The following is a 5,561-nucleotide window of genomic DNA, read 5'->3' on the forward strand; positions in this document are numbered from 1 at the left end:
ATGTATTTCTGGAAGAGTACACAACAAACTGTTGTCAGTTCCTTTACCTTTGAGGAGAAAAACTGGGGCACAGGATGGGTGAAGGAAAACATTTCTTTTTATCCTTTTTTTGATGGCTGCATAGTATTCCATTGTGTATATATACCACTTCTTCTTGATCCATTCATCTGTTGATGGACATCTAGGCTCTTTCCATAGTTTGGCTATTGTGGACATTGCTGCTATAAACATTCGGGTGCACGTGCCCCTTTGGATCACTACGTTTGTATCTTTAGGGTAAATACCCAGTAGTGCAATTGCTGGGTCATAGGGCAGTTCTATTTTCAACATTTTGAGGAACCTCCATGCTGTTTTCCAGAGTGGTTGCACCAGCTTGCATTCCCACCAACAGTGTAGGAGGGTTCCCCTTTCCGCATCCTCGCCAGCAGCTGTCATTTCCTGACTTGTTGATTTTAGCCATTCTGACTGGTGTGAGGTTTGAATTTTCTGGACATAGGCATGTATTTATTTTATTATTAAAAATACTATCTTTGGGTGGCCAGGAAGATGGCAGACATTCCCAGTTAGCATGCCCAACAAAAGCCACTGACCGTCTTTCAAAATAAGAATAGGGGCCTGCTTGGAGGAATTGGTAAGAAGAAGCTCTCGTGATACTACAAAAACATTGGTCAGGGCTTCAAGATGTTATTTTTTTTTCATTTATTTATTTTCAGCATAACAGTATCATTATTTTTTCACCACACCCAGTGCTCCATGCAATCTGTGCCCTCTATAATACCCATCACCTGGTACCCCGACCTCCCACCCCCCCGCCACTTCAAACCCCTCAGATTGTTTTTCAGAGTCCATAGTCTCTCATGATTCACCTCCCCTTCCAATTTACCCCAACGCCCTTCTTTCTAACTCCCCATGTCCTCCATGCTTTCTGTTATGCTCCACAAATAAGGGAAACCATATGATAATTGACTCTCTCTGCTTGACTTATTTCACTCAGCATAATCTCTTCCAGTCCCGTCCATGTTGCTACAAAAGTTGGGTATTCATCCTTTCTGATGGAGGCATAATACTCCATAGTGTGTATGGACCACATCTTCCTTATCCATTCATCCGTTGAAGGGCATCTTGGTTCTTTCCACAGTTTGGCGAACGTGGCCATTGCTGCTATAAACATTGGGGTACAGATGGGCCTTCTATTGACAAGAAATACCCCTTTCCTGGTAATATCTCCATCTAAGGGCAGATTCTGTCTGGTGTGGTGACCAAAGTGAAGATGCATAGGACAATTGCCATCTGCCAAGACTACCTCCACTACATCCAAAAGTACAACTGCTTTGAAAAATGCCATAAGAACATATCCATGCACCTGCCCCCCCTGCTTCAGGGATGTCAACATTGGCAACATTGTCACAGGAGGTGAGTGCCAGACCTTGTGAGAGACTGTGAGCTTCGACATGCTCAAGGGCACTGAGGCTGCTGGCACCAAAAAGCAGTTCCAGAGTTCTGAGACTAGATATCTGCCCACACTTCCAAACAAAATAGTTATTTTCCCAGTCAAGAAAAAAATATCTGTTATTGAAAGTATATCTGCACATTGAATTATATTTTGTTTCTTCTTCATATTTGTCTGCATTTCAAACCTTAATAAATAGATTTTAAAGAGTAATATGTGAAAAATGTTCTGCAAGTATTGTCTGTTAAAAGCAGCTCCACTGAGGAAAAGGACTGCCAGGTGGAATTACTTGGATTGTCTTAGAGACTGGTTCCTGGATGCTTTTTCCCTTTTTGCTTAAGTAAAGGGGCAAAAAATTATTAAGGTGTCAGGTTTCTCAATTTTTCTCTCTTCCTCAAGTAAGTAAAGAGATGGAATCTTTCCAGCTTAGCAGCCTCAACCAGGAGACTAATTTCCTACCAGGTGAGTTCTTACACTTTTGCAGTGCAGAAATAGAAAAAAAAAAAAACTGAGGAGGACAATATCTCAAAGGTCGGCAAAGGAGATGAAGTATGTAAAGAGAAAAGCTAAGCTAACCTACATAAGCGAGAACTAGAAAATAGAGAAGATGTGAGATAGATATATATATAGATATATAGATATATATATATATATACACATAAACACACAATGGAATATTATCCATCAAAAAGAATGAAATCTTGTCATTTGCAATGATGTGGATGGAACTAGAGGTTGTTATGCTAAGTGAAATAAGTCAGTCAGAGAAAGACAAATACCATATGATTTCACTCATATGTCAAATTTAAGAAAAAAACAGATGAACCTCGTGGAAGGGAAGGAAAAGTAAAATAAGATAAAAAGAGAGGGAGGCAAACCATAAGAAACTCTTAACTACAGAAAACAGAGTTGCTGGAGGGGAGTTAAGTGGGGGTATGGGATAACTGGGTCTTGAACATTAAGGAGGGCATTTGATGGAATGAGCACTGGGTGTTATATATGTAATTGATGAATCACTAAATTCTACCCCTAAAATTAATAATACATTATATGTTAACTAAATTGAATTTAAATAAAAAGTTTTTTAAATTATTGCTGGCATGTATAAATTGGATTCTATTTCATATTCTGAGAGGGACACAAGATAAAAATGTAAAATATTTTTAAATTATTTAAGATCTTTTGACTATCTTCCTTGAATAAAACTCCTTACAACAATTGGACCCTACGGGTGCATTCTTTATAATGGCCCCTTCTGGGGACTTTTCCATGATGATGGAACTGTACACTCATATTCAACACTACCTAAATCTAAGCATGCTTTAAATCTGAGCCAAGAAATGTCCATTTCTGGCATTCAGATTGTTAGAAAAATCACAAAGAAATTGAGATGAACTCGTCATAAGTAATATTGTTTGAAATATTCTCTGAAAGGGAGAGGGATGAAGAGCTGAATTCTTTCCCTTAGAATCACTGGGATCAGTGACCTTCAAGAGACAGTATTTCAAATGGAAAATTGGAACTGTGCTTGATAAGCAGTTTCCAAATAAAACGTCCTATGGTAAATCCCAAGGGAAGGCGGCCACACAAGGCTGTACATACATATATGTTGTCTAACACAATGTTTTTTTACCTTTTGGTTTTTTTTAAACATAAGATTTATGTTTTTGCAAATCAAAACGTTCATGTAAATATAATGTAATGTAAAACTTATCAAAGATTTCTGTATTAATGTTGCACTAATGGTACAGGGAATTCCATAAACCTTAAGTTGTTGTTGTTGTTGTTAAACCATTTGAGAATAAATGGCAGATGTCAAGGCCCTTTATTCCTATATATTTAATTATGATGCAAATTTTTAAAAGAAAGTTCAGTTGCTTCTAGGTAGGTAAGACACATATATGAGAAATTTATTATAGGTAGGAAGATCTAGCACACGCCAGATCTAAGATGGCTAAGGATTTTGTTGAGGTGATAAAGTAGGTCCCAAAGTAGGAAGACTGAACTATGGAATAAATATGCTAAAGAAATGTTAGAGAAATTGAATGTTTAGATTTCTTTAAGTTTTCCTTTTCATGTATGGCCTCTGTTTTTTCCAAAGTTCCTTTCTCTGTTTGATGGTTTTTGTCCTCTGTCTTTCTATTATTTATGATTGTGTTTCTTCAAATGCTTGGTGATCCTTGGTTGACTACTTGTATTTAAGATTTGAATACTAGGAAGATGGTTAGAAGTTCTGTGCACATGGATGGGATTTAGAGACTAATTTACTCTGTAGGTTATTCTGATTACTCTATTTTTGGGAGCAACTCCTCATGTCAGTATCATTTAGTCTTTTCTGTCAGGGTGATCAGATTCCTCACAAAGAGTTGTCCAATCTTTCTCCTATAGTAATTCTAAAGAGCAGTAATTTCAGAGACTGGGATGAGGTGGGTGTCCATAATGAGCATGTAAACTTTCATGTAAATAAATTATACTACTCTAAGTGTAGTACTTGCTTCTTCAATTGTGCCTGGGTTCCCTGCTCCAGAAATTGTTTTACATTCTCTGAAGAATGAATCTCCAATCTTTAGCCAAGATAGAAGAAAGGAAGTTGGCTGACTGTGCTCAATGGGGTGGGAATCTAGGGATCTAACTGATATTAGGTAAAATTTAGACAATCAACACTTGGGGTTTTTTTATTAATTTCTTTTCAGCATAACAGAATTCATTGTTTATGCACCACACCCAGTGCTCCATGCCATATGTGCCCTCCATAATACCCACCACCTGGCTCCCCCAACCTCCCACCCCCCGCCCCTTCAAAACCCTCAGATTGTTTTTCAGAGTCCATAGTCTCTCATGGTTCACCTTCCCTTCCAATTTCCCTTAACTCCCTTCTCCTCTCCATCTCCCTATGGTTTTTATCATCATCTTCATTCCCATATTCAGAAGTACTCGATGCTGCCAATTCCTGACCTTTGAGGGGGTTTCTCAGTGTGAACTAGATTACCTTTCAGTTTTCTCCATTGTTTGGGATTTAGATGTGCAAAGTCAGTTTCATTGTTTCCTTCTTCCAAAATTATGTTGCCATTATTTGTCTGCTCTAGATCCTAGTATATTTATACCTTCATAATATCCCATTACTGTCATTTTTGTGAGTTTTCTGGACTATTTGGTCTACCATCTCTAACTGAAATTTCCAGATTCTATCATTTTTTCAATCATTCTGAGTGACATCTGTCCCCTTTCAAGACCTACTGGAATTGAGATTTTATGGCATAATTGCAAAGGACTTGGGGTTAAAGTGTAGGAGTTATGGCGGGGAGAAGTGTAGACATTTTTCCAGTAGGAAACTCAGGCTCCACACGTTGAACAGGATGCACTGCATTTATTAGGGACATTTTCAAGACCTTCAAAGTGTTGATTCATTACTAACAACAGCACCATCAGAGCTATATTTAGTTGTATTCTATATACATTCTCCATGAGTTAATTAATGTACACCATACTTAGCCTGAGGCAGTTTCTAATGTGGCAAGCCAGGGCTGTTGGAGGAGAATCCTGGCAGGGTAGGGAAAGAAAATCTTGATATCACTAATTACTCACTAAGCACAGGTAAATGCAGACAGAATACCAAAATGAACCCAATCACCTAGCTTCAGCAATTATCACACATGGTCAATCTTCATTCTTCTGTATCTCCACTCATCCTCCTCACCATCACTGCCCCACTCCAACCTTCTGAATATTTTGAAGCAAATTCCAGACACATATTTCTTTTCTTTTTAAAAAAAAAACTATGTTATGTTAGTCACCATACAGTACATCATTAGTTTCTAATGTAGTGTTCCATGACTCACTGTTTACATATAACACCCAGTGTTCCATGCAATACATGCCCTCCTTAATAACCATCACCGGGCTAACCCATTCCTGCCCCTCTGTCTCCTCTAAAACCCTCGGTTTGTTTCTCAGAATCCACAGTCTCTCATGGTTTGTCTCCCCCACAGATTCCCCCCCACACTTCATTTTTCCCTTCCTTCTCCTAATGTCCTACATGCTATTCCTTATGTTCCACAAATAAGTGAAACCATATGATAATTGACTTTCTCTGCTTGACTTATTTCACTTA

The 5,561-nt window shown here is 38.2% G+C and overlaps 1 pseudogene; it reads left to right on the forward strand.

Moving 5' to 3' along the window:
- The first annotated feature begins 546 nt into the window (after positions 1 to 546).
- LOC122896603 lies at positions 547 to 1,595 on the forward strand (annotated as a pseudogene).
- The last annotated feature ends 3,966 nt before the right edge of the window (positions 1,596 to 5,561 follow it).

Source organism: Neovison vison, chromosome X, assembly GCF_020171115.1.
Source record: "Neovison vison isolate M4711 chromosome X, ASM_NN_V1, whole genome shotgun sequence".
Lineage (NCBI taxonomy): Eukaryota > Metazoa > Chordata > Mammalia > Carnivora > Mustelidae > Neogale > Neogale vison.